The sequence below is a fragment of the Phoca vitulina genome, unplaced genomic scaffold, assembly GCF_004348235.1.
Source record: "Phoca vitulina isolate PV1807 unplaced genomic scaffold, GSC_HSeal_1.0 scaffold13, whole genome shotgun sequence".
Taxonomy (NCBI): Eukaryota; Metazoa; Chordata; class Mammalia; order Carnivora; family Phocidae; genus Phoca; species Phoca vitulina.
The window spans coordinates 17,350,159-17,377,651 of NW_022589716.1; the positions used below are offsets into that span (position 1 = coordinate 17,350,159).

General features: G+C 39.1%; 1 protein-coding gene across 1 annotated transcript in view; it reads right to left on the reverse strand.

Moving 5' to 3' along the window:
* The window catches only part of FHIT (fragile histidine triad diadenosine triphosphatase), a 1,435,811-nt gene that overhangs the window by 760,213 nt on the left and 648,105 nt on the right, over positions 1 to 27,493 (reverse strand). The window lies entirely within an intron of this gene.

The following is a 27,493-nucleotide window of genomic DNA, read 5'->3' on the forward strand; positions in this document are numbered from 1 at the left end:
TAAAGAAAATGTGTGTATTAGAAATGAAGGAATAGGGCATTATACACAGGGTATTATCCTGGTTTTACTTAAAACTGTTGAGGAAAAGATGAGAAGGAAACATCTTAACAGAATAACAAGATTACACCTGGGTGTGGAATTGTCTTTTACTTTCTTCATGATTTTGTGAATTTAAAAAAAAAAAAATAGCATTAAACTTTTGCTCATTTTATTCATAACAAATACATGTAGTATTCATTTGTAAGAAGTGGAAAATATGCCCTATTTTATAGGGTGCCACATTTATATCATAAAATGAAATTAATTTTTCTATACAGATAGTTACATGGCACAAATGATCAAAATAAGAAATCTGAGTTATATTCTCAAAATATAAGCACACCTGCTAATCCAACCATATTCACAGCCACCAATGTCAAGGGTTACACTTAAAAAGACTTGTTCAATAAAGCCGCTGAGTAAGTAATTTGAAGTTCTTTATTACCCTAACCCAAACATTTCACATCACAGCCATTCATTAATTATAAAATAATTATTTAATACAGTTAATAAAAGAACTGCCAAATACAATATTGATCTGAGGAGTCTCCCGAAGCTTTCAGAGCTTCAGGGATAGTACATAATTTCTGTACTCAACCACGACTCCAAATATGAAAGTAATTAACAAAATAATGAAGGAAATTAATTTGAAAGAGAAAATATGCTTTAGAAAGATTCTTCTTAAAACAACTGCTGAAAAAAAATGATTTTTTTCCCCTAAAATCCTATAACTGTTAGCTATACAGCCAGGTAGGCTTTTCTGCCCTGTGGTAAACCCAATCATGGAAATCAAATCTAGCAGTGATTTAATTTACAATTATTTTTCAAAGTTTGAAGAAAAGGAATAACTACATTATGGTCAATGGGCTGAACAAATTCTGATCCTTGAGTTCAGGGTGGATATCAAAGTGCTGTATGCCAAGATGACCTCATGGGGATAAGCAAACAGGTACCAAGGGGTCTGTCTGTGGGGAGAGCCTGCTTCCCTACTCCCCATCACCCCAAGAAGTTTACAGTTCTAGTAATCCTTAGATATTTGTCAAAGCTATTTTCTCCCTCCCTCCTTATATCATGGGCTGTACAAACCAGGGAGGGGGAAGAAAACAGACAGAAAGCTATCTGAAACCCACTATATATATATATATATATATATATATATATATATATATATATATATGTGTGTGTATGTGTGTGTGTGTGTGTGTGTGTGTATTTTTTTTTTAAGTAAGTAAAGGGGTAAAGCAGGTCAGCTACCTAGAACCAGGCTTGTTCCAGTCCTGTGATATGGTCAAGTGGTTAAGGAAATTATTTTTGCAATCTGAGTGGCCTTATTCCTATCAAAACTCCACTACTTACTAGCTGGGTGAATTTGGACCAGTTACATTCCTAATGCTAGGGGTTATTTCCTGAATGTAAGTCAAGTCTAGAACTAAATAAGTCAGCTTTCAGTAAGTGGTAGCTATTAGGATTATTGAATATAGAAGTTTCATGGAAAAGATATATGTCTGTAAATGTTAGTTTTTAGGAATAAAATTCTCCCTAAAACCCATTTTAAAATGTTTTACATCAAAGTCACAAAAAATGTTTTTGGCTGCTTCTAACTAATCTAGGTCCACATTCTCCCTCACATTGACACTTGTCACCTTCAGTTCTCTCTTATGAATGAGATCATTTCTCAAGGTTTCCTCCAGCTCTATCATTCCATGACAATCAGACTGGATGGGGAAAACATATTATCCGGGCTCTGGTTTTGATTGCGGTCTTTCCTGTGGTAAATCTCAGAGAGCTGCCCAAATCCCCTGCTGATTGTCCTGGCCAAGATGGTGATAAACTTAGATTTCTGCCATCCAGTGGCATTCACCTGCATGGACAAAGGGTTCTTTTCAAATTATGAAAACTTCTCTATCATCTTCTTTCTTCTAATGTTAATAAACTTTAATTTGGTGATATTAACCCCAAGGTTACCAAGTGTGGCTTCCTCTTGCCAACCCATATCGGCTTTTTATAGAGGAGGCCATTAGGCCATGTGCTAAAGTCAGGTTTGATTACTTCTCATTCTCAGCCAATTTCAAAACTATGACCAACTTGATCATTAGTCTTATTTTCCTAAAATTAATCAACAAAGCCATGAGCAAATGTGAAAGCTTGATGGTATTTTCTAATCATACTCTCCCCAGTCAACAGAATTGAGCTTTGCATGCTCAATTCAACAGCTTCTTTTTATATAGTGAGTGCTAATGAAGTAGTCCTTAAATACTTGTCACATGACACACGACTGATGTCTTTTTTTTCCCCCATGGTACTTTTTTAGGCATGGTGGGTAAGTGGGAAGGGATAGATGTATCTCATGGGATCTATAGCAACAGGTCTAAAGCTCATTTTACTTTGTGAACATCAACTCTTCAACACTGGTCATCTAGGAGAATTTATGATATATTTCCTCTCTCAGAGGTGTTCTTTGTGTTGAGCAAATCCATGGCTTTTGAGCCAGTACTGGAGGCGGACATTCCTTTGTCTTAAAATCTTAAACTAATTTACCATCTATGGTAGATGACAGTATTTACAAACATTCATTCTCCCTTCCACACTGTGGGCAGAGGGTGGGGTGGGGAGTATACTTCTCTGTTCCACTTATAATAGGATGGCCATGTGACCAGTTTTGGTCAATAGAGATGAGTGGATGTAACATACGGCTGTTCTCAGCAAAAACTTTAAATATGTACATGTGGTCCCGGCTGACCTCTTAAGCTCCCGCCTTCTAACACGAGATTGACAACTTCCAGACAGTGGCTCCTTCTTTTAGCTGGGACAGAGAGAATAATACAACAGGTAGAACAGACCAGACCTGGCCAAGTCCAGCCAAGCCCGGCAGAGCCACAGCTGATCTACAGAACTATGAGCAAAACGTTAGTGACAATATTGTTGTAAACCACCAAGATTCTAGGATTGCTTGCTACTCTGTAAAAAGCTGACTGATCACTATCCCTAAATCTTAATCACTTCATTCAGTAAGTAATCATTGAGGGCTTACACTGATTGCAAAACACTGAGCTAAGGTTACATGATGAAAAAAGAATATACACTGTCCCTGCTCTCATAGCCTAGAGGAAACAGAAATTACCTGATCACCTTAGCACATGTATAATCACAAAACAGGTAAATGCTAAGAAGAAAAGGAACATAGTGACATTAGAGTATATAATAAAGGAAGGTGGTCTAGACTGGTGTGTCAGAAAAGCCTTTCTAGAAGAAGGGATACATGAGTTGATACTGGTTGGACAGATCATTCAATTTTATATTCCTGGCAGTCAGATGTTCATATAGCACAAGTGTTATCAAGGGGAAGAGTCAGTGGAAGAACATTCCAGTCAAGGAAAATAAAAAATATAAAGGCCTCATGGCTGAAGGAAAGATGATTTGGTAGAGGAGAAAAGGCTGGTATGGCTGGAGCATGGAAGGTACAGAGAGGACCAACAGGAGGCAAGACTAGAGAGAAAGATGGGCCCTGTTCAAAAAGTGAGTCTTTATCCAGACTGCAAATAAGAAGTCATCCAAGGCTGTTCAATGGGAGATGAAGTGGGAGATTCTGTGATCAGATATGTGTCTTGCAAAGCTCTCTCTGGTACATGGAGAGTGGACTGAAGAGAAGGTAGACTGAATGCAACACAATAGTCCAGGTGAGAAATGCTGGTAGCTTAGTTAGGGTGCTGGCATTGGAAATTAGAAAAACAGATGCATTTTTTAAAATTTAGGTAGTAAAGCTAGCAAGACCAGCTCTGTGAAAGATAGTATTGGATGTGAGTGGGGGGATATTCTGTAACATCACCATCTATGAAGACACACATCTTGCCCTAAAGAGGAAATATAAGAAATAATGTCTGGGATTGTGGGTTTGATTTCATTTATCAATTTATTTTTGATTATTTTAAAATACCCCATAATGGTAGGTAAATTAAATTCCCTGCCACCAAAGTTACAGATGGAAAATTTTATTACTGATGAATACATAAATCACATTTGTGACACTTGTCGATCTCAGGAAGGAACTTCGGATAAGTAGATGAATTTCAGTATAAATTAATTTAGGAATTCAAGTTGAGTTTTCTTATAACTTGGATCATTTTGTTTTTAGAAAATATGAAAACATAAACATAACTATATAATTATAATAATCATCTCAATAGTACTATAAAGTATTTCCATAGTACTATAAAGTACCTCAAAGACTACTGCCTGAGTTAGCACAAATTCTACTCCTATTATGTGAGATTTAGAAAGTAATTATGAGGCTTTTTTCTTGGGTGTCCTAAAAGCTCAAGGAGGAGTTCCAAAGGTCTTTGGAGTAACAGCTCATGAAAACACAATTTAGAACTGAAATAGAAAACTATATAGCACACCTGTCATCCTGCCTAAATCCTATATACTTAGGTTTTTTTTTTTTAAATCCTAATTCCACAAATGGATCTGAAAGTAGTGAAGGATATTATGATAGAGCAAAGATGCATGCAAACGCACACGCGCACACACACACACACACACACACACACACACTTCTATTTCAGGATTCCCTCCCCAGACCCACAGAGCAGACATTTGTAGTATTCACCAGTTAAGCTTCTATTCCACCCCAATGTTTTTTAGGATACCTATCTTCACCCAGAGCAAGCAGTCCTGGTAGGCTGTCACCTGCCCCAGGCAAGAGACCCAGGCTAGGCCAGACAGATGGTCTGCTCTGGGAATTTGACTCTTGGCAGTTCCGCGTGACATGGGGGACACACATGGCGGGGGCTGTGTCACTGCAATGGCAGCATCCTGAGGAGACGGTCCTCTCTGCAACCAGGATGCCCAGAGCTGCCCTAATTTCATTTATTTGTGAGGCCTGGTACTTTTCATCTTTCCCTTTTCATTCTGTGATCTGCTTCCCACAGCTTTCCAACACGCTGCTTTTATACAAGTGGACACCAACTCTCAGGACAATTAAACTGTCCAAAGTCACACAGGTAAGGAATGGCTGCACTGGGATTCACAATTCTGATGGTCTGATCCCACATCCGTGATCTCACACATTCACTATACTCCTTCCTACTATCATATTTCAAATGGAATTTGAAAATGTAACGTTTATTGCCCCAGTGTACCAGTTAGGACTTAGAATGAAATGTAAACTACATCTGCTGTTTTGCTATTTACAAGTGACAGATGACTTAAAAAGCATGTCCATTTTAACTAGTCCTCTAAACATATTTACATTTTCATATTACCTTCAGATAACTTTTCAGTGGCTATACTAATCCAGAATGAACTTCCATTGTCTGTTGACAATGATCAGTTTCATTTTCAGAAAACACTGCCCAATGAGCCCCTTTAACATTTGGAGACAGAGATGGAGAAGTTGTATTTGTTTCATTTTCTTACAGATTCTTCTTTCATTGAATATTCCATGTGCCTGGTTAGGAGGCCTTCCTACCAATTCAACCCTTACCCACATTACCATTCAGAAAGATGCCAATGGGGCACCTGGGTGTCTCAGTCGGTTGAGCGTTTGCCTTTGGCTCAGGTCATGATCTCAGGGTCCCGGGATCAAGGCCCGCATCGGGCTCCCTGCTCAGTGGGGGGCCTGTTTTCCCTCTCTCTCTGCCTACAGCTCTCCCTGTGCACTCTCTCTCTGTCAAATAAATAAATAAAATCTTTTAAAAAAAGGAAAGATGCCAATGAGTAAAACCAACCCCAACAGCATCAGGCTACATCTTAGTGAGATTGGCAACAAAGAACACCCATCCCCAGAGTCACCAGTACTCTTATTCTGTCCCTTTTATGTCCTTGTCTCCTGACAGTGAATGCAATGACAGGTCTGGCAGCAAACATATTGTGGAACTCCTAAAACCAAGGCCGGGGAATGAAGAATGCAAAAGACTATGGATTGCAAAGGGAAACCAGGTGCCTGAGCAGGCATCTTCTTGGGGAGAGGGAAAAACGGAGTCAGCACTATAAACCAAACACGGTTAAGCCAGGATTTATAGGCAATGTCTGCAATACATAATTCATCTGAAATCCAAATCCAATTTCACATATTCTGTAAGCCCAAAGTATTCCAATTGTTGTGAAGTTTCTATAAGAGTTTGATTAGAACAGTCATGCTTCTTTGTTCTCCTTGCAGGGATTTCAGGACCCCAAGAAGAACATCGCTCTTCAACATACTGTTTTTATTCCTTGAATTTGGATAGAATATCTCCTCAGTATAATGGCACTGTTTTGGCCTTTTACCGCTCTCACTTTTTGTAAAGCTAGTCAAATACCCACCCTTCTAGTAGGGTCAGTACCAATGATCTGGACTGGGAAGAATTTCATACAAAAAAAAAAAAAAAAAGAAAAGAAAGAAGGAAGGAAGGCAGGAGGGAAGGAAGGAAGGGAGACCTCATGGGGGACACTCAAGAACAGACTTCTGAAACAAGGATACCTGGGTTTAAGTATCAACTCTAGTATTTACTAGCTGAAAGGCTCTGGGCAATCACATTACCTTTCTGAATGTGTTTCTCTCACAATATGGATAGTAATACCTATAGAGATGATTGCTTTAAGAATTCAAAATAATACATTTAAGGTTTTAGCACAATGGCCCACAGGAATCATGACTATACTGCCATTACTAATAACTAAGAATATCTATGTACATTCAATAGTGAAACAAGAGAATCATGATCTCTAACCTCTCAGATTTTACATTTCATGCGATAGACACAATGAGAAGTAATTCCAATAAAGGATGAAAAGTGTTCTGATAGGAAAGTTAAAGGTTGCTACCGGTAACTATTTTTTATTATTAAATTTTTTAAAGTATGTAGAACACAGAGGTTAAGAATCTGGATTCTAACATCAGACTGTCTGGGTTGGAGTCCCAGGTCTGCCATTATCAATGGGACTTTGCATGAGATTTTTCATTAGTGAATTAAAAAAGATAATGTAACTATCTTGAAGCATTTTTATGAGCATCAACAGAGAAAACATGCAAAGTACAGTGCTGGACACATGGCATTACCAGAATTCCATCAGTACTGAGCTTTACAGAAATGTTTGTGACCCTTCAGAATGTCTCCTTCTGAGCGTACAAACATTGTTTTGTGTGTTTTGAGCCAATCATGTTGTAACTAAACTAAAATCTAAGATATCTCTAAAGATACTTTGATTGCAACTCAACTCAACTTTGGATCAGAAGTGTTCAAACATTGGCATTGCAATTTTGAAGTTATTTTGAGTGTATTGTAAGATTGCAGAGTAAATGAGACAGAAAGTACAAATATGAAAAGGAAGAATGTAAGGAGGAATCCCCATAATGCTGGATTTTAATGGAGGTAACAGGATGAACACATGATTTAATTTATATGCATATATACATACACATTTTCTAATCATTTCCACAAAAAGGGCCTAATAACAATGTAATCCTGGTAGCATTGAGCACACCTGGTGCCTAGACCTTGGTTTCTAAATATCATTCTCTCCTAAAATGAGCCAGGTCTTTTAGGAAATAGCTAATTCCAGGGCTGAAGAAAGGACAAAATGAACTTGGAACATCTTGTAACAGAAAATAAGAAAGTGCTCAGAGACTAACAGAGTCATGTCAAAAGGACATAGGAATCAGTTCAAGGGGCATTTGCTGCCAAATCTGATAAACTTGTACTTCAAAATTCTGTAACAGTAATAGATTATAACACCCTGAAATAAAAACAGTCTGAGTCAACTAGATGAGAGAAAGACAGAGACAGACAGAAGAAGTTAACAACAAAAGTCAAGTTCTTCTTTATAGAAGGATGCCAAGTAATAAATGTAGAAAAAAATGATAGAATTAGATAACCAACATTCTGTAAGCCCCATATTATAAGTGACTCATGCAAAGGTCAGCAACAGATGCTAAAACTAAACCACTGCAAGACATTTTATTGGGGAATGAGATATTCAGATGAGAATTAAAGTTGCCATAAGCCTAAGAAAGATTGTTCTGTAGCCATGACAAGTCTCTAGAAGCCTCTAGAAACAAACTGAAGCCTATTCAATTGACACTCTTGCTCATCAACCAGTGACAGTCCTTTGTTGCTTAAAGTCAACCAATCAGTACAAACTCAACACATCTCCAAGTACCAACTAATAAAGTGACCAGGACAATTCTCCCTTATAATAAACTCAGCTTTGTCTTTTTATTTCAGACAATGAGTGATGGCCTGCAGTATTACCCCATTGCATACTAATTAAAAAGAAAAAAACTTACAACAGGATGATCTGACAGTCACCACCTAACCAAGTGGTCAAGCCTGGCAGTTCCAATAGCACTTCGGGTGGCCTGACGTGGTGTGCCCTAGTATGAGGCAATGCTGAGCAGACAACATCACCTAGTTGGTGTCCTTGAAAAAAACGTTTGAGCTCATCTGAATCATGAGAAAACAGATGGCTCAAGGACGTGGAATGTTACATGGGACAACTGGCCTGGAATCTTCAAATGACTTAATGCCATGAAGAATCAAGGGAGGTAGGGAAGCGTTATAGATGAGACCTATTAAGGGAGTTTAATAACCAATTAAAATGTATGAGCTTTGACTGGATCTTGCTTGTATCATGGAGAGAAGCAGCCAAGTGAGGAAATCCAAGTATGACAAGTAGGAAGAGATCCCTGAACCAATACGGATTTTCTTGGAACAGTGGTGAAGTTGTGCAGAAGAATGCCCTTATTCTCAGGAGATGCATGCTAAATTATTTAATAGTGGAATGTCTTGATGACCGCAGTAGTATACTGTTGGATGGTTTGGCCAAAGGGAAATATCTGACTACGGACAAACATGGCATGTGTATATCAAGAAGTTAAAGCTGATGAATCTTGGTGAGAGAGAAACAGGTGATCACCGAACTCTTCAACTTTTCTGTGTGTTTGAAATCATTTTATTCTTATTTTTATTTTGAAAACTACGTTAATATAGTACATTTGGAATATGCCAGATATTTTCCCACTGCCCCAATTTCTCAATAACAATCGAAATAAATCTATCATGCTGTATTTTTGTAAGTCAGTTCATATCTTTTTTGGCAGAAAGAATGGCCCAAATAAGCCAACAAAGTCCAAAATATTTAATTTGCAAAATGATTTTCCTCCTACATTAAAAAAAAAAAAAGACAAAACTTTTTCCATTAAGAATAGCCAAGATAAGTTTCCCTTTGGAGTTGAAAGATCCTCCAGTCTTTATCACAAGGCATTTTATCTCCAGTGTCAATAAGACAGCCCAGAAGTCTGTGAGAGGAGAAGCATCTTCCTGGATCCATCAGGAGACATGGAGGTTGTCCTGATGCCTTCATAAAGACACACCAAGATGCTAAGGGCCTCGGTGGACTCTGAGCATTCTCCCTGTCTCCCATAATGACACCAGTCTTTGGTGTGTCATCTGAGTTGTCTCTTGTGGGAAGACAAGACTTAATCTGTCAGAAGAGCACGTGAACAGGGGCGCCTGGGTGGCTCAGTTGGTTAAGCGACTGCCTTCAGCTCAGGTCATGATCCTGGAGTCCTGGGATCGAGTCCCGCATCGGGCTCCCTGCTCGGCGGGGAGTCTGCTTCTCCCTCTGACCCTATCCCCTCTCATGCTCTCTGTATCTCATTGTCTCTCTCAAATAAATAAATAAATAAAATCTTTAAAAAAAAAAAGAAGAGCACGTGAACAGAGGCTGCCTGGCTGGATAAAATGCAGCTGGTTACCATGTCCCTAGGGGGACGGCACACTGCCGCAGACAAGATGGAACGAGGCAGACAAGAGAGTGGGCACCTCAGATGAACAGGCAGAACAGCGGTGCCTGCAGAAAAACCTTTGACCTGCAGCATAGGATTGCAGTTTCAGAAACATGCCATTAGGCAAGGGTAATGCGATCCTAGCGTATCCAGCTGAAACTGTGAAGAGAACCAACATGGTCCCTGGAGCAGGAGATGCACAGACTACGGCTGACAGGAAGGCTGCAGAGCCCCCTGCACATCCAGGAAGCCCCATCTGGTCCCCAGTACAGAATACAAACAGCGACCCCCCACACGGTGGGGAAGGGAGGAAGGAAAATCTGTACATTTACGGGACATGAATTGCAAACAACTGAGGGAATTCAGTGAGGGAGGACAGCTTTAGTATTTATGGATTAACAGGAAGAGAAATGCATTATGACAGCTAGCAACCCCAGACCAAAGGGAACTCACCACACAAAGAAAAAAAAAAGTCCACATTCATAGACCTGGCCCTGCGAAAGAAAACAAACTAGAAAAGGAAATTTGAGCTTTAATAACAAAATGTTCACAAAGAGCAGGAGAGAAAATTCAATAAAACTTGTGGAACACAGAATCACATCTGACTCTGCTAGACTCTCATAACTGCACAGAAACTTCACCATACAGCTAATCTTTGACCCCTTCACACAGGCTGGGGGGCCGTCTGTGCATTTTACATCTATTAATGCACAGGATGCTCATAATGATCTCATGATGGAGATATGATTACCCCATTCTAAGCACGAGGCAACTAAAGGGAAAACATATTAAATAAATCCTGGGGCATGCTCCTAGTGAGGAACAGAGCTAGGTTCACACCCAGGCCTCGGCTGCCAAGGGGATGGCCCTCAGCCCCATGGCTACAGCTTCCCAGCGTTCCAAATCACCTCCGCCTTTAGGAAATAAGGCCTGCATCTTTGGTCCCTCTCTGAGTGAGAATTACAACAGAAATAGTAGAAAAGAAGGGAGAAGCTATAGCTGAGGCAGAGGAGTGGGGAAGCCAATTACAGGGTTCAGAGGAGCAGCCCATGAAATGTTTGGTCTCCATACCCCTTTAACTGTTGGAAAGTATTGATAATACTTTGATATTGATATGGAGAGTACTAATAATACTACAAACCTACAGCATGTTAAATCATATTTTATATTTTCCAAAACAAAAAACAGTGTAAAGAGTAGCAGTGTTTTACAGTTTTGCAAAATAAATAAGTCATAAGGATGAAAAGCATAGCATAGGCAATATAGTCAGTAATACTGTAGTAACACTGCAATATAGTCAGTAATATTGTAGTAACACTGCAATATACTCGGTAATGCTGTAGTAACACTGCAATATACTCGGTAATACTGTAGTAAGACTGCAATATACTTGGTAATACTGTAGTAACACTGCAATATAGTCAGTAATATGCTGTAGTAACACTGCAATATAGTCAGTAATGCTGTAGTAACACTGCAATATAGTCAGTAATACTGTAGTAACACTGCACAGTGACAGATGGTAACCACTTACTGTGGTGAGCATAGTGCCATGTATAGAATTTTCAGCTCACTATGTCCTACACCTGAAACTAACATAACATTGTTTGTCAACTATACTTCAATTAAAAAAAAAAAACATGTGGATGACACCAAATAGCTCATGTTTATGCGGATTCTATCTATTGATATCTAGTTCGAAATTAGAACTGAGAAAATTTAAAAATATTTAATGGTTTACTTAATAAAACTACAACATATTAACATAAATCATATTTTATGATAATATTTTCCAAAACAAAAAAATAGTGAAGAGTAGCAGTGTTTTACAGTCTTGCAAAGCTCTTATGAATGGCTTGATGAAAGACAGGTGCATTCTCATTTCTACTTCTATTTTCGGTCTGCCCTGATAGGTCTTTTGGTCAAGGTATAGGGAGAAAAGCTGTTCTCAGACAGATAATGTAGTTGAAGAAGGGAAGACCTCACAGATTCCCTGAAGGACCCCAGGACCACTGGTTTAGACAATGGATGCTGGAGGCGGACCATTTAGATTTACACTATCTGGGAAAAGCAGTCTCTGACTCCTTCAAAGGGCTGTCAGGAAGATAAAGTGAATTTTTAAAGCATGTCTATGAAGTGCTAGGAACTTGGTGATAGTCGACTAAAGAAAAAGAAAAATCTTAAACATACACACACACACACGAAAATATATATTTAACTTATCTCAGGATAAGAAAGACTTTGTAAGCATAAATGAACTGGAAAAACTCACAAACAATAAACTCACAAGTTGATAGGCTTAACTACAAAAAAAGATTAAAATTTTTATGTTAATATCATAAGGAGATCAAAATAGGAATAATATTTGCAACAAATATGACAGGCAGAGGGTTAATTCCTAGAAGACCTCAAACTCAAATAGAAAAAGCAAAGGACATTAACAAATAACTGATAAAAATAATTCATAAATACATTTAAAAGCTCACCCTGCTATTGATTAGGTAGAAACAATGACATAGATAAATCTATCAATTTGGCAAAGGTTAGGACACACTCAAAAATCTTAAATTTTTAAAGTTGATGAGCGTATAGCAAGATGTATGCTACTTGTGTATTGCTGACCTAAAGGAAATTTGGTAATATTTGTCAACTGAAACAATGCGTAACATTTTATCAAGTGATTCTAGTTTAAGAAATTTATCAAGAAGAGGACCAAAACTCCTTTATCAAAATATTGATATAGATTGAATGTGAATACCAAATTTTAGTAGATCCATACAGTACAATATTACTCCATCATTAAAAATCTCAGGGTTACATAAATATTTAAAAAATCAGAAAACGTCAACAACAGGTTAAAAAAAAACAGGTTATAAAATTTTTCTCTTTTCCAGGGGGAAAAAAAAACAGGATAAAATGTAGAAATAAACTGAAATTTTAGCAGGGGTTATAACTGGATAATGAGATTATAGATGGTTTTTATTTTGTATAATGGGCAAATATTCTTATAATTAGAAAAAATGCAAGATTTAAAAACTTGTTACACTTGATATAAACTAGATTATTTTTACATAGACATAATTTAGACAAAACATTTATTTAGTCAAGCAATTCATTAGCTGGTTACTAAAAGACTGCATTAAGAATACCAGATGCTGGGGCACCTGGGTGGCTCAGTCTCGTTAAGCGTCTGCCTTCGGCTCAGGTCATGATCCCAGGGTCCTGGGATCGAGCCCTGCATCGGGCTCCCTGCTCAGTGGGAAGCCTGCTTCTCCGTCTCCCACTCTCCCTACTTGTGTTCCCTCTCTCACTATGTCTCTCTCTGTCAAATAAATAAAAACTTAAAAAAAAAAATACCAGATGGTTTGAATATGAGCAACTCCTCTCCTTTGTAACATTTCAGTAGTACTAGAATTACATTAGTGCCGAGTACCTACTGTGCACTGATTATATCAGGAGGGAAAGATGATGGGGGCGGGGGAGGGGTGATGAAAGGGGAAAAAAAAAAAAAAAGGAACAGTTTCATTTGAAATTGAATAAAAGAGAAGCCTATAGTCCAGAAAGCCGGTCAGCCCAGACCCACACATTTCCAGCATGTGTAGGTCGAGCACCACAAAATGAAGGCCTCGTGCTTATCAGCAAACTGTTAGCAATCTCATCACCCTGAGGATTGTGCAGAGATGCTACACTTAAAAAAAAAAAAAAAAATCCATTAAAATTAGTTCAAAGAGCAAGACCCAAAGAGGGTTGTTTTTCAGTGCTATGTGCGGAGAAGAGAGACATGTACAGTAACTCCCATTACAGTTAATGAGCGTTGAGCATCTAGACTAATCTAAACCCCCTGAGAATTTAATTTAAAACCACCATGGCAAAGACACTCTAAGCCATGAATGAACTCCGGGATTGTTCACTTACCTACTCTTCCCCAGGCACTAAACACAGTAGAAAATAGTATGTATTTTTTTTCATCACACCTCAAAGAAAAAGTAAAACGCTCACAGAACATCAAATTCCCATCAGTTTAAAGGTTTATTTTAAATCCTGGGTACTATTTTAATGTCATTTTTAATTAAGCAGTTTAAAATTAGGCCTGGGTTATTTCAGTTGCTATGTGACATTCTTGTATCCAGGAATCCAGAAAGTTTCCTTCAGTTTAAACTTCAGTTGACAAATTTAGGGCCACAAATAAATGGTGCCCTTCACCCAAACCCAAGCCCTGGACCAGCCTTCCAAAGTACCAAGATACTGGACAGTGAAAAAGTGTAATTATCATGCCAGGCTTCCACAAGCCAAATCCATCCAATCATTCTTCTGCCTTTCACCTCATCTGAATTTGGTCTTCAAACTAGTCCAGGAGGTGGTTAAGGGTAGTAACTGTATTTTCACATGAAGAAACAAAACCAGAAAGATTAAATGACTTGACTAGGTTTCCCCAAATTGAACTAAAATCCAGTCCACCAACTCCTCATCCAAAGCTTGCCGGCCGTTCTGACAAATATAACCCAAAGAGGGGAAAGGAAGCAACAGACCCCAGCGGCCGAACTCCTGCTTCTCCCCGAACATTCAATGCCAGGGACAGGACAGGACGAGAGCCTCGATAATCATCCATCACTAGTTATCATTTCCACGGTTTGAGTTCTGTGGCAGGTCAAGGAAGGCCTGTGTGTGGAGTTGAGGAAACCGGTATGTGAAGGTCAGAGGGAAGTATAACTCCTGATGGAGACAATGGCTGGTACAAAGACCTGGCAGGAAGAACAAGTTCATGGAGACAGGGGCCAAAAATCCAGGTGGTCCCGGTGAAGACTGGAGGTTGTATTCTAGTTGAAAGAACCAACCACTCAAAGCCCTTGAAAGAATAACCGGGCCTAATGCCTACATTAAAGAGACCATGCCCACCGCTATGTGATGTGTAAGGGCAGGGGAGGGAGATGGTTGGATGGCTTTGTGAACAAGGTAATTAGAGATGATGGCTGTCCAGGCAGGACTTGGCAGGAGCAGTGGAGACGGTGAGCAGTAGACTCATGACCTATTTCCGAGGGAAAACCTCCATGTACTTTGCAAGGATGTTGTGAGAACGCTGTCAATTACGTATACCAGCATTTTCTTAGGACTCTCATTTCTGGTATTACTCAAGTTTCTGCATTTCCTAAGCAATCAACCGATTTTACCTCAAGGACAGAGACTCTTTCCTTTCTTTAGGTTGGTGCCAGAAAGCTCAGGGCCAACATTGTGACCCATCTCTAACAAGTATGTGAGTATTTGTTATCTATTTCATGCACTAATTGCACCTTTGGCTTCATCTGACTCTCATTTTCTTCTTGATTTTTGTTTGCTCTTATTTTTAAAGCACTTAATCTTGCTCTACTTGATTAGTCAACTGAAGTCTTATTTTTAAACATTCTAGGAAATAAAGAGACAATGTAGCGTGGCAATGTCTTGGTTGGATACAAATAATAATAAACTTAAAGGTCTTCTCAAAGGGATTCATCAGAGATTTCTAAAGAAGTACATGTGTAAGAGAACCTGTGTGTGTGTGTGTGTGTGTGAAGCCAAGGAGACAGGTCCATAAAGACTTTCCGGAAGGAATAAGGAAATGGCTGCACAGACCCCCCCCCCGAGAAGGCAACACAGTAACAAATCTTGGAAATCAGAGCTTACCAGCTGATGAGGTATCAAATCCTATGTTAATTTCCGACATTTAGGAGGATATAAAATATCACCTCAGACAGAAGGCTCAGGCGAGAAAGAACTGATTTTACCAGCCTGGCTGGAATCCATATGGAAATCTAGGAAAACTGCTTGTGGAGGAAGGGGGGGCGCATTTTTTCATGCTCACACACCTGTTACTTCTCTCTCTTCCAGAGCAAGCCACTTTGGAATGATTAAGTGTTAACTGTGTATCCAAGTGTGAGTGCGTACATGTGTGCAGGTGAGTATAAAATCCAGGTCAACACTCTCTTAACCATTATACAGCATTGCCTGGTGTGATAATTTATCACATCGTTCCATTTGTTAATGAGAACTCTGGTCCCTCCCTCCCTCCCTTTTTGTTAATTAGCTTTAAAGCTAAAAATTCCAGGTAACCAATAATAAGGGTTACTCATTTAACAAATATTTACCAAATGCCTGCCATGCACCAGGGATGGTCCCGGGCCGTGAGGACGCAGTCTTGAATGAACCAGACAGCAATCCCTGCCCTTGCAGATCTCACACTTTCCGTCTCCCTGTGACACCAATAATAAGTTACACGGTAAGTTACAATGTTAATGCTACAAAGAAAAAGCCGGAGAGGTGCTGCAGTTTTCAGTAAGAGCAAATGGAAGCCCATCCTGACCAGGTGACGTTTGCATACAACTTGAATAAAGGTCTGAAGGAGATGAACGAGCTCGGCATACATACATCTGGGGGAACAGCACCCCGAGAAGAATAGTTGCTTCAAGAGCTGTGAGGCCGGAGCGTGCTTAGAATGTTCAAGGAACAACAAGGAAGTGGGTGTGGGAGGAGCGGAGTGTGTGTGGAAAGTGTATCGGTCTCCTGTGGTTGCTGTAACACATTACCACAAACTGGTAGCTTAAAACAACAGAAATTGACCCTCTCCCTGTTTTGAAAGTCAGAAGTCTGAAATCAAGGTGTTGGCAGGGCTGTACTCCCTCTGTGGAGGTTCTGGGGGAGAACCTGTTCTTTGCCTCTCCCAGCTTCTGGCGGCTGCCAACCTTCCTTGATTTGTGACCACACCCCTCTCACTTCTGCCTCCCTGGTCACATTAACGCTTCCTTGGTTCTGTGTAATCCCCCTCTGTACCACTCGTACAAGGACACTTGCCACTGGATTTATGGTCCACCCTGAGGATGACCTCATTTCAAGATTCTTAATTTCATCTGCAAAGACCCTTTTCCACGTAAGGTAATATTTACCAGTTTTAGAGATTAAGACAGATGTATCTTTTGAGGGTCACTATTCAAATCCCTAAGGGATGATGAGTAGATGAAATCAGAGTAATAGTTGGTGGTGGGGTACAGAAAGAAGAGTTTATGTAGGGACCTTGTAGATCACTGTGATAGTTTTGGCTTTAGTTGGAGAAAGCAGAAAGCCATTGTAGGGACAGAAGCAGAGACGTGACATGGATTCAACATGTGCAATGGGATCACTCCAGCTGCTGTCATGCAAAAAAGTCCAGTAGCATTCAACCCTTAGATTGGTACTTCAACTCAAGTGTGTGCCATATTATGATTAGAATTGAAAAACAGGATGAGTAGAACTTGGCCTTCAGTGGCTACTACAAGCTACTCTGAAAATCCTCTATGCATCCCATCAGACATATGTGTTGAATAAATGAATGTTCTTTTACCTAACTAACCTGTTTTGAAACAAAACTAAATTTTTTCACATAAATATTTCTCAATCATCTACTATACTCAAGATTCTGTTCCTAGGAATTACGGCAATCAACAAATCACATACTGCTATCTAACATGGTATTAAGTGACAAATCACTTTTTTTTTTTTTTTTTTTTTGGAATTTATGTCATCACTTTACTTGTGTAAACAGTGATTGAAGAATCTCAACTCAGTGGGGGCACAGACATGTTGCACTCATATTCTTTGCCATTGCTTTTCCAGTCCTGCTAATGTAGAATCCCTTCCCAGCCCCTTTGCAACATCTTTTACAGAATCTGTAACCTCACGCTCGCTTTTCATAATTAAAAGTATCCGTCTGGTCTCAGATTAAAATTTCATGTCTTACCTAAGCACAACCTTGACCATTTAGAGCTCTCTTCCAGCTTCTTCCCTATCCTGGGGCTGAGCTACTCTGACTTTAGAGGCAGAGTGGTCTTAGGTAACTGGTTGTCTGTCAGCAGGTGACAGGCTGGTGTCCCTGGTCTAGCTCCAGTTGCCTCTGCTGGAAGCTCCTGAAAATACGGCGGTCTCGGCAGAGTTCAAAATTGATGGACATGTTTTTTTCTCTGGAAAGGTATTCAAGTTCCACTCTTGAACTTGAATTCACTCCATCTGCTTCTGAGGGTCCATTCAGAGGACAGCCATGTCTACCTTCATAACTTTGTCAGTGGTATATGACCCAATCACATTTCTGGATAGGCCAATACCTCAGTTATACCGATGTCTATCTGAGCAGCCCCATGGCACCTGCCCACCACTTTGACATTCATAATTCTGTGCAGGACCAAGGGACCTGCTGAATTGCTTATATGTTTCCTTCAAGGGCTACAGAAAACTGGGATGTGGTAGAAAAGTTGTTCCCATCTTCTTCCCAGGAACATTATTCCTCAATCCCTCTTTGCCCTGCTACTATAGACCACTCCAAAAAGCCTCTTCCCATCCTCACCCTATTCAGAAGCAAATGAGAGGGAAGCATGGGTCTGTGCTCACGTGCAATCCAAACTCTACAGAGTAAATGGGAAGCTCTCCTCAGGAGCCTATACGGTGTCTGTACCACACTCCTACCTGATAGCAGGGCCCACAGCTCAGCACCCGGCCAGGGAACAGGATGGTAGCATCCTTTTGTCGACATCATGCAGCTCAGGGCTTCCAGCTACATTCTGCTCATGACTTTCGGGAGCAGTAGGAGTAATCACTCCAGAAAGAGGGAGGAAAAGAGTCTCTTAGGATCCTTCATTCCAACTGGCTGTACCTTTGCCCTCACCAATTCTCCTCTTACAGAGTCTGGGAGCATGGAAATGCAGTTCAGCTTGGTGGGTCTGGTTCTGCTGCTGCCTCTGAGTAAAGTGAGTGTGGGTCTCTCTCATATACGGGTAGCTCTCCAGCAATATGGTCAGCCCTTCTGTTTGGGCCCTAGTTGCTCATATTCTAGTCCCATGGAGTATCTGTTCTACTTCTGAATTTCAAAGACCTTACTGAAAATACAGCTCCCTGAGAAAAAGCTTCTAGGGGTCATTTGGTCTCCAAACGGGATAGAAAATACTAACGAGTATTCTACACGTCTGCATGAGAAACACTCTAAAGATTTTAATGTAATTTCGGTTGATTTATTTTATCCTGACATATCTTATTTAACAAATTTTAAAGCAATCATCTTTGGTGAATGGAAAGGGATTGTAGTTTACTGTTAAAGTATTAGCACTCAACAGATAATTCTTAGTTCCAACAAATCTGTTGAACTGGAAATAAATCTTAAAGATGAAAAGATCTCTTGATAACTACAGCCATTTCAAAACCTATTAGAAAACACAAAAATTAGAGAGCCAGATGAATTTCACTCCTCCTGGACTCATTTTCCCTAGGAGCAAATTACACTGCTAGACAAGCCAAACTGCCTGGTCCCCCACACCAGTACCACAGAGTCAGGCTGAAGCCTTTCCCATTCCCAGAAGTCACCAAGGTTAGTCCTGTTCTGAAATGATAATGATAATTACCCCTGAACAACAGAACCACCAAAATGTCAGTGAGAAATATAAAATGGCAGAGTATACATTTACAATAATATAGCCCTAGAAAGTAGGAGGTTTAAGACTCTGGGGAAAATAACTCCTTAGAACACCTAAGCAATGATACAAATAGGTTTGCTGCTCATGGGATGGCAGCTAGAGGGGGTGGAAAGAAGGATGGAATGAGGAACAAGAGTCCTGGGTGAAGTAGGACCACCACTGGCCTGAGACTCAACCTTCCCATTTCAACTGCTCACTTGGTTAACAAGGACAAAACAAAGCAGTGACTCCAACAATGCACCACTCATCCTAAAATATTACTTAAATTTAATTATTTCCAAAGTATTTTTAACAAGATATTAATATGTTGTATGTGTATATATACACTCTTGACCCCCATTGCATAAACACACACACACACAAGAAAGGCAGAGAACACTGCCTCAGTCTCCTGCTAGAGCTAAGCTTTCCCCTTAATTGTTGTGTGACAGGTACCAGTTCGTGTAAGGAAGGTGGTCATTTGAAACAAAGAATTCTGTTGTTTTTAATACATTGTTGAATCTATTATCCTGCTAGACTCAGTGGTATTGAAGAACACATACCAGGTTTGAGCCCAAGGGTCTCACGGCAGCTTCTTCCTATCAGTCTTCATCTGTCTACCACCAGGGCTGTCATCGAGACATGTCCACTGGCACGTCTGTTCCTGTTGTTAAACTACCGAAATACTTCTGTAGGTACCACCCCCTGAGTGCTGCTCCTTCCTCTGCCTCTTCCCAGGGGCTCTCCAGACCTCTCCACATGCAGAAATTAATAGGTTGATGTCTGACACAGCAGAGAGCTTCCAGGAACTACCCTGACATTGGTCAGTGCCATGTGTCCTACTAATCGTTTGCATATAAAAATAACTCCTCGGCCTAAGATATATCCACCCACATCCTAAGCCCCCACTATGGGTACATCTAAGCCAAACCAAGACTCCTGAAGCACATTTAAAGCCTGCAGCAGAAATCCCAGGAAAATAATTTAGAACACAAAACTAGTTCAGATATCTAGTATTGTAGAGAGTTCTTAGGATAAGGCCCATTTAGAATTTATGCCCAAGAGCTATTTGCAAATTTATAGTTATTTTTTTTAGTCAATTAGTTTGAGACAAGAAATGGAAGCTAAGTAAATAAATTAGATCATTAATTTGCAATAAATATAAATTATGCTAATTCTAAAAACTGAACATATACAAACTATGTATATATAATAAACGAGGAATATACATAAGACTCTTAGCAAAAGAAAGCCATCTTGACTTATTGTGTTGTAGAAAATCCATATTTATTCATTCAATAGATTTTAACAGTTTTGATATGTGTATGAAAAGATAAGATAAACATTAACTGCCTACTGATGTTCTAACAAATCTATTTTCATTCCAAATGGAAATTAGAATATATTTTGCATTATTTAAGTTAATGACGTGACATTTCTTATGAATAATGATGTATTATTTCATTCATTACTTCTAATTATGTCCTGTTACAAGTGCAAGGCTGGCAACACCATGACTAGCCTTTCCCTATTCCTCACAATCTGATGACTTGCACGGGAAGCAGGTCAAAAATATGCCCAGAATATAATGAACAGAGTTCAGTAATTGTTAACCATAACAGCTTAAAATTACCTGACGAAAGTTTCACACAGAAATAAATAGAAATGGGAAATGGCTTGCCATGTTATAGGATATTCTTTCTTGCAACTAATAGGAGAGATATTCCACTTGTTACTTTAATACATTTAATTAGCATCCTACCATTTGCTACGGCTGGAGAGCACCCCTAATACTATCCTCCCTGCTCTCCACACTCACACACCAACAGAGCTATATTTTATATAGACAGGCAGATTGTAAAGATATCTTTTTCCTGTTGTGAAAGTGAATCTATAGGCTTTGTGCAATCTGCAGAGAATGTGGGAACTTCCCAAAAGCTCAAAAAGCCAGTTGTATTTCTTATTTCCCTCCTTTAATGCATGACCATGGTCAGACCAGCCCATCTCACTTCATTCACAGCAGGGCCTGAAGCTAGAAGGTAAATCCTATTATGAAGAAGAGTCAAGGTCAAGGAAAATCATCCAGAACTCAGTAATTAAGAACAGGGGCCGAGTGAACCACAAAGCCACTGCGTGCATATCCTCATCAGCCAGCAGTCAGCAAGGAGCCAGGGAGAGACACTGGACAGTAGGAAGAGGCCAAGATGAGCTCTAGAGACCAATATGCACATGCTTTACGCACCCTGTTTCATGGGTGAGTCACCTTTATTTGAATGGGTCAGGACAAAGTATATAAAATCTGCACATTTTTCTCCACCCAATTTCAAACGTTCCCTGCACACATACAAAGCATCTATTAATTCCTTCAGTGTCAGGTGCCAACAATCCATCATTCTGTCTACAATAAAAACAAAGATGCCAGTCTCAGCTCCAGGAACAAAAAATAAACCTGGGAGAGGAAGAGCTTGGCAAGGAGGGCTCCTCTTTTTCCTCTGGTACCCATGACAGTGACTGCCCACTGACCCTGCATGCGGCCTCAGAATCCTCCTTAACAGTGTGAGCTCACTACCAACTGAAGAAGAGGCATTTGCGATAAAATGTATTTGCTCTCTGTGCAGTAATTCCTTAGATGACAAGTGAAGATGGATGAGGGTCACACAAGGTTTGTCTTGCAATGGGGGTTGCCAGGATCATCTCTGGTGGGTTCTAGACACTGAAAAAAGAGGTCAGTCAACTTAGTGAATGATAAAAGCATCCAAGAGCCTCTTCAGTTCCCGCTGACCAATGCCACTGAAAATGGTTTCTAGCTACTAACCCAAGCATAAGCAAACATTTATATGGAAACCTTCCCCACAGAAACCGGAGAAAGAATGCTCTAACTGAACAATCACTGCTACATGCAGAACTCGAACACAATAACCTGCCAAATAAAGGAAAGAAAAATATGACGATAAGAAAACCAACTTACCCCACTGCAGCTCAGGACAAAGGACAGCAAGATTGTCCTTGAACATCTCTCCAAGCGTAGTTTAAGCTAGCTAATATACAACAGGCCTGCATAGGGTGGAGGGGAAAGACACGCTTAGGGAAATTTTAAGAAAGAAAAACTATCTTTAGTAATAAGGATATTAATATAGCGCTTGTGCTCATTTTATTTGCACAGGAAGGTTTAAAAAGAAACTCTTGAGAAATGAAAGATCATCACATCACTAATAACTGCAGTTTCCTGAACAATTAAAGAAATTCACAAGATTACAACCTACTCAGGAAATGACAAATATTTCTGATTTTTATGGAAGAACTAAAAGGGCACTTTTATCTATAGCATCCAGTCCGTAAGAAGCACTGTTAAGTAATGAGGCTATTTTTATTATTTGTTCATTCACTTCAGGAGTACTCAAGATGGCAATGGTCTAAAAACAGCAAACTTGCTTGTTCAGAAGGTAAAATTGTATATTGGAAGGCATTTGCCAGAGTTTTCCTTTTTATTTATTAAAGTGGGACCTTAGAACACAATTTCCATCGTGCCAAACTTTTGTTTCTAATATTCAGCAGAAATATCTTTCAAGTTCCATAGTCAAATTCTTCACAAACACACTTCATAAGGCTGTCCTCAATGCATCATCCTAACACTGTTTGGACTTGATAACATTCGGTGTGCGACACTCCTGTTTGGAAAAGTCTGGTTTTTTTAATAACTGATTCAATAAAGTGTTGACAAATGATTTGTAAAATATAGTATGGCCAGCGAGCCAGGTTTATCTCTGTCATTACATGCTGCATTCAACCCGTTCACAAATGTTGCCATGTCCCCCTTACGTTAGAGCTCCTTATGCCATTCTGAATAGCAATCCAAAGATCAATACAGAGTCTGCTGAAAACAACAGGACATAACAAATGAATAATTTTATTTACAATAAAAAGCCCCAGTCCCTAAATGGATTCCACTAATGCTCAAATCCATTGTTCATGCTCAAGATGGGAGGTAGACCTAGCATAATGCAAGGGAATGGGGTTCGGAGAAGTATTAACCACACTGGTTCAAATTTCTTTAAGCCACGAACAATAGCTGGACTGCACTGAGGTACATGAATAAAATGTTCACTGCAGAATTCTGAAGATGCAATCTCCAAAATGCTTCTATTCTCTCACCAAGACACTCTAAAAAGCATTTTCCAGTAACAAGAAATTAATGGATTAAAGACATTCTGACATATCCTTCTAGAGTTTTGTACCACAGAGGCCAAAGCCTATTCAATCAGCTTTAAACACTGTTTCCAACAACAGAAGTATTTGCTTTAGGTGGGGACAAGGAGGGACTGAAGTGGGTCTTTTGAGAATGAAGCAAATACTCTTGCTTCAAAAGCTTATCTTTGGCCCCTGATCTGACAGTTCTTTTCCTCCTCTGAAAGGTATGAAAAAGTCAGTGAGCAAAGTCATAAGAAAAAAGGGTTGGGGAGAGGGAGCAAAATGTTAGAGAGCACGCAAGTTGAAAGATGACATTTACAAGTCTCATGAATGGCACATTCCCCAAAAGCCACCTGAATACTCTTTTTTAAAAGAAATCATCCTAAATACAAAATAAAATTTTCCCATTTGCATAAAGATGCCAATATATTGCCCTTAAAATGCAGACTTGTCCATTGAAAATTAACATGCCAAAAAAAAAAAAAAAAAAATCTTTCCCCATCTGCCATCAGTTCATTCACCACTTTTAGACTTAACTCTGTATACTTGTAACACAGAAATGTAAACAAGATTGCAACTGACAAGGCAGGAAGGGAAAGTTTAAAAAATTCAGCTTGAATAGGATATTAAAAAACCTGGAATAAAATGGGAACAAGATTTGGCTGGTGTTCGGGAATACTGAAAAAGCAGGATTTCCATGCACCCTTGTTGCCCCCCTTCATTGAAATTATCTATATGATCCTTACGTTTATCATTTCATTTTAAATTCGGTCAAGATAGAACTTGGATGCTGAGGAAAAACAGATGTGCAAGAGCAGGTCCTGCCGCACCCCTTTCCAGGAACTAAGGACTCAGCACCAGAGCCAGCAAGAATGCACATAGTTCTGACTTGAGGCAAACTGGTTAAGTGTTTGGCACCATGCCTGGAACAGAATAGGAGCTCAGGAATAAACTGCTTCATGAATCAACATGCAAATAAGGAGCCAAGGGTCACAGAAAGGACTGAATATTTTCTTCCTGAGAGGACAAGCCAGGTATCAAAACATCTTAGCTGTACCGAAGAAGGATGGGAAGGAATCCCGGTGCAGAGACAGGCAGGGTCGGGGCGGGGGGGGGGGGGGGGGGGGGGGAGGGTCAGGGGAAACACGGTGAAGGGAAATGCAACATCTCTTTAGGAAATAGTTGGAAAGGGGGAAGGCTGAGTCAAAATAATGAAAATCTTTTAAAACCATGCTAAGGAGTTTGGACTTTATCCTCAGGAAAAAAAAATTATATTCATAAGTGGTTTATTTGCAAGGGAATAGGAAGGCAAGAGAAGATGGGAGCCTTGAGGTCTAGGAGGTGTGGGCCCGAGTGGAGTCCAGGAGCAGGCAGGGTGCAGGGAGCTGGAAGACCTAGGAGACCCACACCAGGGCGCTGATCTAGGGTAGACAGAAGAGAACACTGGGGGAAGATTAAAGCCCACTGCAGACATCTCACCATTTATTTTATGAAATGTTAGTGGGCAGAGCTAGCCACGGCTTCAATTCCCAAATCACAAGACAAAAGAGTATCACTTTCTGCAGGCGAATGAGTAACATATGAAGATTCTTCTCACAGTTATCACCTAACTGAGTTTACAAAGGTAAAGTGAAATTTAAAAAAAAAAAAAAAAATCACAAAATCATCATATAAGGATTGTCTGAATACATTATCTATTGGCCCTGAGACCCCTTTAAACCCTGCAGATATGAAATAGCCTCACAAAGTATACAGATTATAAAAATGTCTTGGTTCTGTTATCCCCAGAAAGGGTTGGCTCCTTCTTGCTACTTTCCAAACAAACTCAGATTTGTTCATTTTAATACAATATCCCCTGCATCCCTGGCATTTACTCAAAGATATGAGAACTGACCAGGACCCATTTCCAAAATGGCAAGTCCAGTGCCATCTGGAACAAAACCAGTTATCAGTCACTAACTGTTCACTGCTCAGAATAGGCATTTCCCTAGAAGCAGACACCACAACTTTTCTTAAGTACAAACATGCGTATGACCCACGTCTTGTATCACACATGCCAAATGGGTTAAAAAGACCATGAAAAGTCAAGTTTCTTACTATCAATATACAACTGTTTTGCAGACTATAGGTAAAAAATAATAATAATAATAAAGCTAAATTCAATCCATTATTAACCATTAAAAAGGCAGTACAACTCGGCAACCTCACATTTTTTCAGGCCAAGGTATTAAAATGCATTCATCTAAAATCACATTTTCATCCCAGGTCCCCTCTTTGATACAAGATAGAAGTCAACGAAAGCTAGCACTCTAACAGATACCTATGGCATTTCAACCATATTCTTCTGACATCGGAATTGTCAAGCATTTTCTTTAAAAAAAAAAAAAAAAAATTCCTCAGAGGAAAAAGACAACCAGAAACTTGCAGCAAAATCAAATGAAAATATAAAACGCTTCTGTTATTTTAAGAACTTCACAGGCTCTTAGAACTCAATATAAAATTGGTATACAATTTTAAAATTGTTCTTTTTTAGAGGACCTTCCTGAACCATTCTAGTTCTTATTTTTACTTCAATAGAGGAATATTTTCTAATATTATTTATAATGTAGATTATTTTTATACATTTAAAAGAAGAGTTAAATATCAAGTAGTCATTCACATATCATTTAGTAGTTTACTGCTGTGATCATTAGTTTTATAAATTTACAAAATTTATTTAGCTAAAATTAAATTCAATGAATTTGGGCATCTATCATAAAATCACAATTATCTTTCGATGTATGTTTTCTTACTAGTATTATTTTCAATGTACAACAGTTATATGGTGAAGAAAGATTATTCCTAAAGTTTTCAAACACCCTGAAAACTCCCATGGGGGGATATATATATATATATATTATTCTGGAAAAATATAATATTTTTATAATATATATTTTTAAATATTTATAACATATAAAACCAGTTAGTCACTAATATTACATATAATATATGTGATATATAAAATATTATTAAAATATATTACTAATATAAATATGATTAATATGAAAAATATATTAGTAATACATTAATATAGAATATTAAAATATATAAATATATTTATATAAAATAAATATATATCTTATTCTGGAAAAAATCTCAACATATTTATAGACTTATACATTCAGAATTATGGAAACATTTATTTCAAAGTAAAATCACATTGTTGTGTGGAAAATGTTGCATTCTATGGGCGCCTGGGTGGCTCAGTTGGTTAAGCGACTGCCTTCGGCTCAGGTCATGATCCTGGAGTCCCGGGATCGAGTCCCGCATCGGGCTCCCTGCTCGGCGGGGAGTCTGCTTCTCCCTCTGACCCTCCCCCTCTCATGTGCTGTCTCTCTCATTCTCTCTCTCTCAAATAAATAAATAAAATCTTTAAAAAAAAAAAAAAAGAAAGAAAATGTTGCATTCTACATAGTAAATTAGAGGGAAAACAAAAAAAAATTCTAGAGAGTCAGTACAAGAGTCATATGCACACAGTCATGAGTGATACTTTCAGCAACATAAAAATAACTCCAGAATATTTCACCAATTCCTGCTTCTCCCATGGCAAAGAATAAATCTTCTACTGAAGTCAACAGGAGGAAAGACTACAACTCAGTGGTCAGAGAGAAATAAAACAACTCTAACACCAAGGACACTGAACAATGATCTAGAAGTTGCAATGCTCTCCAAGAAAAAAAAATGCTATTTCAGACCCTAAAATGAAAACAACTGTTTTGCAGGTATATTTGTGTATGCATTTGCTCGAATGATCTCTAAGAGGTAAAGACACCAAGTCAGTCTCAAGTCTTCATGTAATACCTTATTTCCACATCACAAAAGTGCCACCCAATTTCTATCTCACTATTATTCACAATTGATAACTGAAAACAAAGCACTCATGATATTCATTGGGCCCCTTTAGACGCACCATTTACACAGCTTTGATAGTGAAAAGGTCAAGTAAAAATTCACCTCCAAAGCCACGGTTGCTAAGCAACTCTTTTCAGAAGTTCTGCAACATTGATCAAGCATATTACTG